Genomic DNA, 13661 nt, shown 5'->3' with positions numbered 1-13661 from the left:
CCGAATCCCAGAACTGTACTGCTCCCAGCCCCTCCCCACCCCATATGTACAATCTATCATCCAGAACTCTGTCCCAGATTGACAGAGATGCAGGGAGAGCCAGGCAGCTGTAGGGAGGGATATGGGTACATAGGGAGCTGCTGGAGATCCAGAGTGAGGCAGCCATCAGGCAGATGGGGCAGCTTCTAGCCATGACCCTGCTTACCAGCCCTCTAGCAGCAAGTCAGAGCAGTGCTCAGTAGAGAGGGTATTAACCTTTAATATGTAACTGCTCACAGCACTTGCTAACTTCAATACCTCCTAACATTCCTTTGAGTAAGCAAGTAAGAATTATAACACGTTAGACCACCCAAAAGCAGGGGTTCAATTCCTTCTTCTGCTTCAGACCTCCTGTTTGACCTCCATGTGCCAGCTACAAAAAAGGGCAGGATTCTTTTTTTACTGTCTTACAGGAGTATTGTTAGGATCCTGTCATTAATATATGCAAAGAGCAAGGCTAGCTCACTGTCATGCCTGCAGAAGAACTGAAACAGACAGATAAAGCACTAGCTTTATCAACTGTATTCAAATAGGGTATCCAAAGATGACTGAACAGCCAGTGAAGATGGTACTTTTGGGATGGGCAAACTCATTTAATTTAATTTTGAGCTTATTCAACCATTGTGAATTTTAAAGTTCGTTGAGAGCTCAGCCATGATTGCGTTTGCATTCTGCTGAAAAAACTGAACATGGGTGAGCTGGAGAAATCCAACAAGCAAAAAGGATGAAGAAAGGGCAGAGAAGAGGCAAGGTGAAAAGCAAATACAGGGGGAGTGTGAACAGAAGAGCAGAGAGAGATTCCAGCAGAAAGCAGAGTTGAAGTACCATCTGTTTAGTACTCACTTTTACCAGCTTAGCTTTGCTAGGGAGATAATAGTCCTCTCTAATACAGAGCACAGGCTAGAACAATACATTTGATTGTGTTTGTTTTTTAAAACTGAATCAACCTTAAACAAAACCACAAATAACATTTGCAACCTTAGATGATTTTGGGGACCCCAGGGTTTGTAGTAAACGAGACTGAGAAACATCTCATCTTCCACAATATTTATATAGTGGTGCAGACATGCCAGTCATGGTACAGACAATAGATTAGATTCTCCCACAAACTAGGGAAGTTGTGTGTTAATGTGCTGGTGCATTGCTGCCATGTCAGCTTAGCCTGGCATGAAGGTGTTGTAGTGGCCTTTACAATATCTGTACTGCTGTCATTTGTGGGGGGTGCCAAAGGAAAAAGTGCATTGCCCACATGACAGTGATGGTGATTGTACATTGGAGTCACAGGCAGTCAGAAGACTTGCACCTGAAAAAAGTTGTTTTGACTTATACCTGGTGAGCAAAGCAGTTCAGCATGGTCCCAGAACTTGGGGATCCCAAAGATGGCTTATAGGCTTATAGCTATCTTAGCCCTCCCATGTTTTAGGTGGATACCTCCTTATATCTAGATGCAGATCTGGGTGCCTAGGAAGACAATACCCTTGTTTCAAAGACCTGATAATCCAAGAAAATAACTTACAGAACATAAATGGGATATAACATAAATCGCTGTGTAGGACTAATAAAGTTTAGCATCCTTTTGGAGAGTTTTGCTAGATTTACAGACACACTGTATAAATCATATAGATGGAATATTATACATGGGCATTTTGACTCTTCCAGCACTGGCTGCCTCTTTGTTTCTTCATCCTGGGCAGGTAAGCATAGAAAATGTCACCTTCCCACTCCTGCAATTAAATGCTGCTGTGACTTTTGTTCCAAGGTGTATGTGTGTGTGTGTGTGTGTGTGTGTGTGTGTTATGAAGTTCTTCTTTATTTTTTTAACTTCAATTTTGTTCTAAACTGTTGATGCAGATTTGCTTCTTCCAGCTGTATAGTTGTTATGGCAACTGAGTCTGTCCCCCTGAAAACAAAACAAGAAGAAAAAATATTAAAAATAAACAATTTTAATAATATCACAAAAAGCAGACAGGGATATAGAAATCCATTAAGAGCTGGAGTGGTCTTCGCCATGGGAAGTGCTCCAACTCTCTTTCTCTTTCTGTCACTCACTCTGCCTTCAACCCCCTGAAAGGTAACCTTTAAAACACACTCTGCAGTGTGGTACTTAAACCTCTGGCATTTACCTTCATTTCTTTCTGGCTTTTATTTCCTTCAGGGGAAGGAGGGCTTTTATGTTGTAAGAGGACATATTTTTTCTTCCCCTTAGCTTGATTATTTTTCCTCTTGTGTTCTGTTTTCCAGATGCTGCCAGTGTTAATGCTCCACAAACATATTAGCTACTGTCACCCTAGGCTGGATTAAAAAATGTCTCCCCAAACTCAGGTAGAAGGTGGATCAGCAGTGTGGTGTAGAGGTGGAATCCATATAACTCCCAGTAACATTTTTAGTTTCCATAGTTTCTTGCATCTAAAATTCCATATATTAGAGGGAATGAAATAAACCCCACTAATGCCACTGTGGGATGTGGGGTAGGAGGCCCAGGGTGGCTACGTACCATGTCAAAGGTCACAAAGGAAATCTGAGGCAGATACAGGGAAATGAACACATATCTGCTGACTCACAAGTGTGGGCTTGAATGAGAAGACAAGGCTGCCTCCTGCCAAAATTCATAGATTCATAGATGTTTGGGTTGGAAGGGACCTCGACAGATCATCGAGTCTGACCCCTTGCATAGGCAGGAAAGAGTGCTGGGTTCAGATGACCCAGCCAGATGCCCATCCAACCTCCTCTTGAAGACTCCCAGGGTAAGGGAGAGTACCACCTCCCTTGGCAGGAGTCCAACCCCCTGTCCTAGACAGGAAAGAGCGCTGGTGTCAGACGACCCCAGCCATGTGATCACGACATGCACCAATCCTTATCAAGGCTAGTGGAAGATTTTTTTTCAATGGGAGTACACTCAAGCCCTCCAATAGTAATGTGAAAAACACAATGGCCACAATATCTTGTCAGATCTTCACCAGCCGGAAGTTATATAAAGGATTTCACAGACTGGATCTGGAGGCACCCTTAGGCAACTGCAGCTAGCTCAGCACACTGAACTGCCACATAGTGCTCTAGTAGCTCTAGTAGCACAGTTCCTGAAATTAGTACCTGGTACTGCTGGACCCAGGAGATGGATACTAAAGGGCCATATTGGTTATAGACTCTGTGCTATTCTAATTTATGTCCAGCTGCCTGTGGCAGTCCATACCCCAATTCTCCTGGATTCTGTGCATCTCCACCTGACCCCCATCCCAAGAAGGCTGGGGCACCAAAAGAAATGCTCCAACAGTTCTGTCATCTGAATCTTCTGCCAGCCAGTTAAGCCACTATTACTACTACCTTACTAAACAAGTGTTGTTGGCTAAAGGTCAGATGCACTACTTTTGAACCCTGCTGCTGGGCTTAAGGCCCTTTGTGCCCCATTAGACTGTAAGTATGCCTAAATAGTAACTTTTCTGAAGTCTGCACTAACCCCAAAGATGTCTTCAGCTTGGTGAAAACCTTACTGTTTATTCAATCCTATTTATCATTTCTGCCTACGCTGAGTCTTGAAATAGGCTTAAGTATTTAAATGAAATGAAAATAAAGTGTCTAAGACAAGACAGGGATCAGTGGCAGAAACTGAAGAAAAATATCCTCAAATAAAGACAATTTCTAACCTGTTCTGTATGGATAATCTCTAGAAAACAGAATTTCCTTGTTGCCTGAATAAGTCTAGTGCACATGAAAGGGTATAACCCACAAAGCTGGACTTGTTGCCCATGGACTCTATGAAGTCCTTTACATTTGTTCAAAATCAGTGTAAAAATGTCCTGCATCAAACTGGCAATGCTTTACAACACATGGCACAAATGTACATGACAAAACACACAGTAAAGCACTGGAGAATTGGCTGTCATTCTCAGGTACATACAAGAGGGGAAAAGTTTTGACCCCACTTTTCATTGTGCCTCTCCCAATACACCCAATATCTGCTACTCTTGTCCTGAGTTTCCTCTTAGAGCTTTGCAAATGTACCTTCATCTAAACCTCACAGCCTTATGCTGTTCCACTACAAGGTGCTCCCAAATCCATTCCAGTATATGTCCATCCTGACCTGTAATGTACATGTTACATTCTCCAATAGCTCTGCAAGGTTCATAGAATCACATAGTTGAAGGGAGGCTTCTGCCACAATACCCCTCTCCAACCCTGGGCTCAGACAATATGGGATTAATGGAGTATATAACATTCATGGTAATGTTTACATAAGAGTAGAAGGTGACAGGATAACGTATCCAACAATCCTTTTAATTTCCAGAAGGAGACAATTTACAAGCTCCTCTGGGTTTAAATCATCTTTTGTGACACAGGATCTGCTGAATAGCTATTCTTAACCTAGTCTCCAAGAAACATTGTTGCTCCTATTCCCCTGGTCCATTTGTGAAAAAAATCTTAAGAGTTTACCCAGAGTATTTAAATCTGTTCATAACATTCTCCTGCAATCAGCTACTTTACTAATTCATTTCAGACCCATCTTGGAGGCCTCCATAATTTTTCACTGTGACATCTCAAGAGCTGGACTCTGAAAGCCTTTTGCAGTGTACAGTAATAATAACTTCATGGCACCTATTAAAGAGTAAACACTAAGTAGTCTTGTATGTCAAGTTGGAGAACATTATACTAAATATCTACAGATGCCAGTCTAACAAATCCAATGATATTATCATTTGATATGTTTGATGTTTATCTGGAAGACCTATCTTTTGGAATGAAGTGACTATTTGAGTCTCTCAGCTTTAATTAAACCCCCCCCAAAAAAACCCAAAAAACCCAAACCTCTAGCATAGTTGTCTCACTCATGGTTTCAGAGAAAAACTTAAAAACATGATGTAAACATGACTCAGAGGCCTGAAAGCAAGTAAAAACATCCAAATATCTTTTATTTAGAAAAATTCTTATGATTTCTGAAGGATGACTCATTCATTTTGGCAATGGCAGTGAATACACATATACTAGATGATGAATATTTTGCAATATAGTAGTTAGCACACAGAGATTTGAACCAAGATAGGAACTGTACAAAAACAAAATAAAAAAGAGAATTCCTGTCCCTAAAACAGACAAGACAGATGAGGGGTAGAGTACTGAGTATTTAGAGACCTGCCCAGATCCTGGCACAGGTCAGTGGCCGATATTACAACTCAGCTGTTCTGAGTACCAGCCGAGCCTCCTCCACTCTGAATCATGGACTCCTGTAATACTGAGAATAGACAGAAATCACTGCCTACCTATTTCCTCTGACAATAACCTGCCTACCGTAACCCCTCTACCAGAGATACTGCCCTCTGGGCACATCCACCTCAGGATGTGATTCCACTGTAGACAGGCAGGGGAAACAGGACTGGGCACTGTTGGAGAGACAGAGAATAGGATTGGATATTTGGTTAAGTAATGAAGGAAACAGCAGGAAAACTTTGTGTGGCCAAATTATACTGGATTTTCTTGTAACATGGGGAGTTTCTCATGTGGAAGAATGGTTTTCCTGGCACTGTAATGAATTTATGAGAATAAAAAGAACATTTCAAACCAGGACAAAAAACATTGTGAAGTTATAGTTAGACTACTAACTACAATTCGAAAGAGGACATAACAGTCATCACGCCTATAAAACCAAGATAATCATAAGCTAAAGTTCCAGCTCTGATGTCAGCCCTCATTCTAACTCAGGCACACAGACTGTTAAACAGGAATTCTCACTGTCTTGTAAGTTATTAAAGTCTCTAAAGCCCACCCAGTATGAAGCCTCTGGCTAGAGCATCTCAAACTACAAGCCATATGTTAAAGTTGTTGGAAACCCAGAAGGGAAAAGGCTGGAGGGAAAAAAAAGATGGAAGACAGAACAGGAGGTGATTCATTCACACCCTGCCAAATTGACTCCTTGTCATCAGATGTCACTTAATGATGCTCTCAAATGGAGTTCTTGCCTCACAGTTGTGTTGGTGAAAATGGACTGAAGAGAAGTGAAAGGAAAAAGGGCAGCCCTTGGGTCAGTGTGATAGGAAGGTGGGAAAAGCCATCTCTTCTTCATATGACAGAATCCCTGGAAGCATTATTACTGGGGTTTATGTCATCTCCAAGATAGAAGGATCCAGAGAGACAGTGCTCACATGAGACACAACAGAGAGTACAAAGAAGAAGAGAAACAATGAGCACAGGCCAAAGAAAACAAAAATCAAGTCAGAACACACTATAGAGAAAGAGAATATTTTTAGCTGAATAGAGCTAGAGAGGGCCACTTAAACCTATTCTTTTTCTCTTGGAGCCTACTTTTTACAAGTTAGTTGCTATGGCCAGGTCTAGGATTCTGACACTTCATCACCATAATTCTGTCTCTCTGGAATGATTGTTTTTGAAAGATTTAAAACTTGGGATCTTGAAGTGGACAACATGGAGAGGGTCCAGAGGAGGGCCACTTGCATGATCAGGGGGCAGCAGGGCAGGCCCTACGAGGAGAGGCTACGGGATCTGAACCTGTTCAGCCTCCAAAAGAGAAGGCTGAGGGGGGACCTAGTGGCCTGTTACAAACTAGTCAGGGGGCACCAGCAGGCATTGGAGGAGTCCCTGTTCCCCTGAGCACTGCCAGGAGTGACCAGGAATAACAGTCACAAGCTGGCAGAGGGTAGATTTAGGCTAGACATCAGGAGGCGCTACTTCACTGTCAGGGTGGCTAGGATCTGGAACCAACTTCCAAGAGAAGTGGTACTGGCTCCTCCCCTGGGGGTCTTTAAGAGGAGGCTAGATGTACACCTTGCTGGGGTCATTTGACCCCAGTACTCTTTCCTGCCCATGGCAGGGGGTCCAACTTGATGATCTGCTCAGGTCCCTTCTGACCCTAGAAACTATGAAACTATGAGTTCAGCTGATTTTTATTGTTTGCTTAGCAATGAAGGTTCTGTGGCCTAAAAGAGATTACAAGAGAAAACACTACAACAAGACAGTCTCTAAATTTTGCCACCTGTAAACACTCATTGATTTCAAACAATATCTTGGTTCCCACTTGTGCTTTCTACTATAGGCTGCATGGCACAGGTAATGGTAGCCTTCAGACCTTCCAGGAACATTACCATGAACACTGAACTACAATTCATCCATAGCCATCCCCTTTGTTTGCTTTTCATGAACATATTTTTAAGCAATGCCAGGATCTGGCAGAGTTTGGGGGCTGAACCGCTGCCTGTTAAGCAGATGCCTTAGAATAATGGGTCTCAATCTTTTTAGACCCAAGGCATTGTTCTTTAGACCTATTCACCCCTTAGAAAATGCACCCCTCTTAGATTTCCCTCTTTTTTCATTATGGAAAAATAAAAAGAGCAATCCGTCTGTTGCAAAGAACTCAGCAGACTACAAGTCAGAATCCATGGGTTTATCATGTGGAGGTGTTTGCATACCTTATAGTGTTAATATAGAGCAGCAGCCTGCAACATCCTTAAAAGGATGCCTCAGAGCACCCTAGTTCAGTATCACTGCCCTTGAGTCACACTGTGCTAGTACAACTTGGGGAATCTCCTCTACTGAGGATCCTTTTCCTATAGTTTTTTTTCTCCTCTTAAAGTCCAAATATGGTTGGCTTTGTGCAGGAGCAAAGAACCTCCACAACCACTTGCACAATGGTGGGTCCTGGATTAGGGAGAATGCAGAGAATACCCATTTTGTGTAGGCCAGGGGGCAGAGGAAGAGGCAAGCAGGGTGTGGGCCATGGTGCTTCATAGCGGGTACAATGCATCTGGATGTTGCCTGCAGAGTCTCTTCATGCATAGAGAAGAGTGGGATGCAAACCTGGCTACTCCTGTTTTCCTATCCTGGGCTCTGTTGAAGTCACATGATTTTGCCCTTATATTAGCCTCAGCCTCAGTAAAGACTAGACCCAGAGGCCTAACTTGTTAGAGTTCCTTTGGCCCTCCCTGTCAATACACAGTAGTATAGGTATGGCAAGGGTGGGCAAGTGAGGAACCTTTTCCAGGCACCCACTAGAGGGGGGCACTTAGAGCTTCCCCTGCTGCCAGCTCAGCTGCCATAGCTAGCCCAGTCCCTGCCACCCAGAGCTCAGGCCAGCAGGCTCCAGCAAAAAAAAAAAAAAGAAAAGATGAGGCTTGCCGCTTTTTTTTCCTCCAGTGGAGCCCTATTTCCTGGGCTGCTACCAGGCTGCCTGCACAGCACCTGAGCTGCACGGAGCCTGGTGCTTCACTCTGAGGCTGTAGGGCAGCAAACTAAAACTCCTAGGAGCTGTTTTAGTTTGCTGCACCCCAAAGTCATTTAAGGCTCATTACGCCACTGAATGTGCTACAGTGACTGGAATTAATGCTCAATACGCTGCCGACATATGTACCAACACCATTAAAGCAGTGCAAAAGCATTTAACCCACTTTAGTGTCATGCACACACTCCCCTTGTTCCATTTACACACGCCCTAAACTGTGTAGGTTGAACCGATAAGCAAATGAACAGACAATCACTTTTGATTCCAGAAATGCAGCCACATGCCTGCACTGACGCAGGCCAGAAGTTGGGGGTGGGGAGATGCTAGAGCACATCTCTCTGTTCAGCTGGAGCAGATGGCTCATGCCAAGGCTAGCCCTACATCCACCCTGTGCGGGGGCGGGGGAAGGGGAGGGAAAGGAAAGGGACGGTGCATGGGAGGTGCAACAAAGTACCCTGGGAGGTAGGGGGACTGTGAATTAACTTGAATCTGTAGGGGATCTGGGGCAGAAGTTCAATAAACAGATTTAACTTAAAACAGTTAAGTCTGATACTACATCCATCTAGATTTATCTTAAACTAGTTTTGACCATTTTGAAAATGGTTTATGTGCACTGAACTTCTGTTACAGATTCAAACTGGTTTCTTATACCAGTTTGTGTGTAATTTCTGTCCCTAGCCCCAACATTTGGTAAACAATGTTACAGATTCCTTAGATTGTAGGTTGGTCATGAGCTGCAAAACTGGGTTCTATCAATTAGTTTTACTAGAAGTTACATGGTGTTGTTCCTATTTCTTGGTTTGCATGTTCTCTGTAACAAAGCACAGTGTATTTTGTATGGTATCTATGAGTGTAAAATTATAAGTCTCACAAATCTTGAATAGTTCTCAATTCAAAATTTGCTTTCAGTAAATATTCACATATTTGAGTTGAGTCACTTTTTGTGAGTTTTCAGGCTAATGAATATCAAACACATTCAGAACTACAGGGTATGTTAGTGTTGAGAATATGGTTGAATCAAAATTTACTTTGGAGTCCAAATGTATATAAACAAGTAAACTGTGAAATTATATGGCAGATGAGCAGAATTATATATAGTAATAAAAGGAAATGTGGCTTTTAAAAAATTGCAAGGTAGGAAAGAGAAGGCATGCCTACAGATGAACAAGAAAGGGTAGGGAAGCTTTATGCTAAAGACCTGTAGATGAATGACTAAGAGGGATGTGTTTGTATTTAGGACTTGAAATTAATTGGGCACCAATTAATTAGGATTTGGAATTAAGAGGGAAAAATCTTAGGTCCTAATAACCACAATGAAGATCACAAGCACAATCTTGAATCATGAAAGTCCCTAGGAATAAAAATGCAGCCTAATATTATCTTCAGTGTGACTGTACTTTATTTTTGGTACTTAGGTACCAGTAAAAAAACCCCCAAACCCTGATATTTTATACAGAAGTGTATTCCAACCTTAGCTAGTTTGCTTCATTTTTCAGAGATAGCTTCACAAGAGAACAGAAAACTCAAATCAGTTCATGATGTTTAGGTAGACGTTGGCTTGCCCAGAAGGCTGAAGTCTACAAGACTACACTATAAAGGATAAGCCAGGACCGGTGTTATATCTTCTATAAATAATACTGTACATAATCTTTCTGGATCCCACTAACTAGTTGTTGTATGTGCTTTTGAATTGCTAATATGTGACTTGCACTCTATCAAGGTGAACTCTAGGAATTTTCCAGCTGGTTTCATTCTGAATACTTTCATTTGAAAGAACCTACTCAACAAATTCCCTTAACTCTTCAGCATATATTTAACATAAGGCTGTATTTTTATCTCAGGGAAGATATAAAAGGAACATGAGGAGTTTTGAGATGGGTAATAGAAATGATCAGAGGCATGGGGAGACTGATGAGACAGGGACCAGTTCATTTTAAAGGAAGATGAATAAGAAGGGATGTGATAGAAGTATACAAATTAACAGTAGCCTAGAGGGGGAAAAAAATCAATGTACTTATTTACTCTTTTTATAATATGAGAATAAGGAGACATTTCATTGAATTTAAAAGACAGCCCATTTAAATCTGATACATGGAAACTGTCTCTCGCATAATGTGTAATTTACCAGTGGAATTCTCTGCCTCAAGAGGCCACTGAGGCTAAGAGCTTAGCAGGATCCAGGAAGAAGCGTTGGCCATGTCCGTGGATAATGAGAATATTATTATACTAGAGAAGGCATTTTTTAAAGAAAGGATGTGAACCTTCATGCTCCAAGGTATTACCCAGATACTAACTGACACAGGTACTCCGTATGTAGATTACTGTGTAATTGGCCATGGTGGAATGGCTTGTTTCTTGTAATAAATATCATTAGAGATAGGATCCTGGGTTAGATGGTCCTCCAATTTGACCAGCATGATTAGGGACCTAGCAAATACACAATTTTACAGATTTCATGGAAATCATGTAATTGGCAGTCTTCTGTGCCATGAAAAAGCATGGGGAACCAGCTATGTTAAAAAAGCTGGCAAAGAGCCAGCAAAAAAGTTATCTCTTAGAAGGACGGGAAAGGGGGGAGGAAGAAAAGAGGGAAAAAAAGAGTCAGACTGCCCATCTCCTTGGGGGGGGGGAAGGGAAGCTCCTGTCTCTGTGTCTCCAGAAGGGGAGCGGGAAGGGGAGGAGCAGGGAAAAGCCTGCCAAAAGTCTCGTTCTTCTGAAGGGGACAAGGGGGGCAGGATGATAACTGAGGTGAGTTTGTTTACTCAGTAATTATTGTCCTCTTCCCCTTGAAGAGGGTGATAATCACTGAATTAACAAGCCAGGCAGCTCAAGCTAGGGCTATCAATGAATAACTGGGAAGCGTGGGACTTTTGTCGCCCCTCAGCCAGAAACATGGGGGTCCCACTTTGCTCCACCTTCAAAATGGCAGCTCTGGCCATGTTACAGCCATGAAATTGGGGCCCTGGCTGTGTTACAGTCATGTAATTAGCTGCCAGGGCCTGTGAATTTGGTAGATCCCTAAGTATGCTGATTCCTTCATTCCTGTTCTTTCAGTCTTAAGAGACATAGGCATGGATGCTAAACAGAGAACATATGAAATACTTAACATGGAACAAGCAGCATGGCCCAGAAATAGACTTCTACAGTGTGGCCAGCAGCTGTCTTTGTCTGCACATAGGGAGTGTTTCAAAAGATCCCAGCTCAGCTTCCACCTGGAGCTTCAGGCATGGCCACACGAGAACATTTTTTCTAGCAGAACTTGTCTGCATTCTCACTCAAAGCCCCTTTGTGATAGTAGGACCCTTCACTATGCTGGCAGAGTTAATGCACCTTTGCAAAGTGGAGGAAGGCTTCTGCCATTGCCTGGCAACCAGCTGATGGTGGTGCCTGGATACATCTTCATTTGCAGTCAGTTGCTGTGATCCATTTAACTGGGCACCGTTTATGCGCTGGCAGTGCAGCCGCTGAGTGAAGTCCTACAGAGCTGCTAGAAACACTCAGGTGCTTGGCCATGACACCTCTGGGCTAATACCAGAACATCTGCCAGCCTATGTAGGTGAGTAGAATAGACATAGTCCCACTGAGGTGCCTAAATGGAATCTGAGTTCTTTTGGGCTAGGGACAGAGATTACACATAAATCTATTTAAGGGATCAGAAACTGGTTTAAACCTGTAACAGAACAGCCGTTCAGTGCACAGAAACCAGCTTGAAAATGGATGAAACCAGTTTGAGATAAACCTGGTTGTAGTATCAGACTAAACTAATTTCGGTCAAACCAGTTTATGCAATGTCTGTCCCAGACCCCTTGCTGGTTTGAGATAAACCAGACTTCCCCAGCATCCCAGCATGCTCTCTGGGCTTAGTGGGGCTCTCTGCTCCACAGCACAGCTGGCCCCTCCCCTCTGCTCCCTGGCTGCAGCTCCAGCACAGACCGTGGGCTGCTCTCCCCTCCCCCTTACCACTCCCTGCTAAGCAAGAATTCTCCCCCCTCCTCTGCCTTGCTGAGGAAGTGCCTGTGTATTAGCCAGCAGACCACGTGATGGCTATGGTCCCTGCTGAATCAACAGGCAAAATCAACACATAGCTGGTAATGTCCTTCTGTTGTTTTCTTAATAGGGTAATAAACACTGAGCTAGGGGTGATAAATACTGTTATCAATTCCCTCATGGTCTAATCAGAGTGTCCTGACAGAGTCTGGCCACACACCCCATCACCTCAGTACTGTGGAAGGGAAAGGAGGGCTGCTCTAGAACCCCCCAGCTTCTAGCCTGAGCCACTGCAAGCTTGTGCCTGAACATCAGGGATGTCTGTGCAGTTACAAACTGGTTCAGCCTAGCCAGGTTAGAGTAACCTGCAAAGATTGAATCAATTTAGGCTCAGGCTTTTTAAATGTCTGTCCTTAGCCTTGAAGATCTGGCTCAGAGAGTGTAACCCTTGCAGGTTAAGCTTCAAGTGGGCCAAAGCAAAAGGCTGCTTTGTTCTAAGATGGAACATAAGGAGTTGGCCACACAGATGTGTACCAAAATAACCAGGATGGTGAGTGTCAATATACAAACTTCCACCTGAATAATAAATGGCATAAATGGAAAATAGCTTGGCTGTTTCAGTGTGAGCTGGCATATGCACCAGCCCTCCCATGTGGTTTAAATTGCATCTCTGTATAAAGGAGCTCAATGGCTGATTTCTGTGGACTGTAATGGAAACAATTTGTGCTCTCAGGTACTCTGAATGCTGCAGTTAAGGCTGCCACCTATTTCAATCCTTTGACTTGGCAAAATCCCCAATGGCCAGGGATTTCTCCTCTCCATACAAAGGATATAAATCTCCTACTGGTACTTGTCAATGCTCTGGATTCATTGCATGCCTATCAGTCATTCCATATTCTCTGCATGCTGTACTGGAATTCCTTATTGGTACATTGTTTTTCTAAGCATCTTTAGGATTTTCTTTCTGAGGTTTCCATCTGTTTTTCAGAGAAGCTATTGAGTTAATGTTAGCAGCTGTTTTTCCTCCTCCACAACTGCAGTTATCGCAGATGTAAAGAAAAAAAAGAGGGAAGATCATGGAAGTGTCAAGTAAGGTGATAACAAGGTGTTAGGACTATCCTCACAGATGTTATTATGGGTCTACCAGTACCTAAACTACTGCTTTTTCATATATGTATCTGTATATCTTTCATCCACAATTAACACCAGAGTTAGCAACATGGAATTCTTTAGAAGGAAACAAAGTTCTAAGGAATCTCACAAGTGAGACAAATACAGAGCAGTCACAAAAAAGGAGAAAGAAACACTCCTCTCTTAAAGATCTTTAAAAATATAATCTTTCTGGAAAGCGGAAGATTATTGGGAGCATATTACTTAGATAGGTAGGTTACTATCAAGGATTCTCATTTCCTGA

This window comes from Gavialis gangeticus, unplaced genomic scaffold, assembly GCF_001723915.1.
Source record: "Gavialis gangeticus isolate Ggan-Ray unplaced genomic scaffold, GavGan_comp1, whole genome shotgun sequence".
Classification (NCBI taxonomy): Eukaryota; Metazoa; Chordata; order Crocodylia; family Gavialidae; genus Gavialis; species Gavialis gangeticus.
The sequence above is the reverse complement of the archived record's forward strand: the minus strand, read 5'-3'. Positions refer to the sequence as shown.